We start from the raw sequence: 957 nt of genomic DNA on the forward strand, positions 1-957 counted from the left end.
TATATATATATATATATTTATGTAGAGGTTTGTATGTCTGTATTTGACCCCCCCCCCACTTGACAACCGATGTTGGTGTATTTATGTCCCCATAACTTAGTGGTTTGGCAAAAGAGGCCAATAGAATAAGTACTCGGCTTACAAAGAATAAGTCCTGGGGTCGATTTCTTCGACTAAAGGCAGTGCTCCAGCATGGCCGCTGCCAAATGACTGAAACAAATAAAAGACCCTTGTCTTTACTTAAACATTACTATAATACAACCCCTATTTCTGTCACTACTACTCCAGTACAAGGACCACACTAATTTCACTACCACTACAACATTGTAAGCACGACACCACCACCCGTACTGTAACCTACTATAATCACTAGTACCCCTAATGTTACCACCCCACCAACAGTAATAAAGTCAGCCTGAAAGTTAGCGTCCAGGATTTTTGATAACACCTTGTTGTGCTTTATCAGTTTGTTCACTGATAGTAAGTTAATTACTTTCGTAATTAAAATGTCTTCTTAATAAATATTTGAAAACAAAAATCACCAGATTAACATAAAGGAAACTGAAAGCAACAGTTACAATGATACACAATATATACACACACACACGCAGATATATATATATATACATTTATATTTTTTTCTCTCCTTGTTTCTTTCTGTTCCTTTCTGTTGAAGAGCGTAGGCTTGAAACGTTAAAGACTTTCTCACTTCCCGAGCATTATACTAATACATCCATTTGTTGTTTACACCATCTGTCTTCGTCTGCTGTTTTTTTCATAAATTCTCCCCCTATATATATATATATATATATATAGATATATATATATGAGGGTGAGTCAAAAAGTAATGCCATTTTGTTTAGGACAGGTATAATTACCAACACAGGAACATGTATCATTCATCAAAATGAAGCTGGTCCCCTGTGGATCACATCCCTACTTCTCAAAATAGTCACC

At 35.7% G+C, this 957-nt stretch overlaps 1 protein-coding gene across 1 annotated transcript in view; it reads right to left on the bottom strand.

Annotated features, from left to right (window-relative positions):
* The window catches only part of LOC106878069 (acetoacetyl-CoA synthetase), a 50,355-nt gene that overhangs the window by 37,707 nt on the left and 11,691 nt on the right, over nucleotides 1-957 (bottom strand). The gene's annotated exons all lie outside the window — the stretch shown is intronic.

Source organism: Octopus bimaculoides, chromosome 1 (genome assembly GCF_001194135.2).
Source record: "Octopus bimaculoides isolate UCB-OBI-ISO-001 chromosome 1, ASM119413v2, whole genome shotgun sequence".
NCBI classification, from domain to species: domain Eukaryota; kingdom Metazoa; phylum Mollusca; class Cephalopoda; order Octopoda; family Octopodidae; genus Octopus; species Octopus bimaculoides.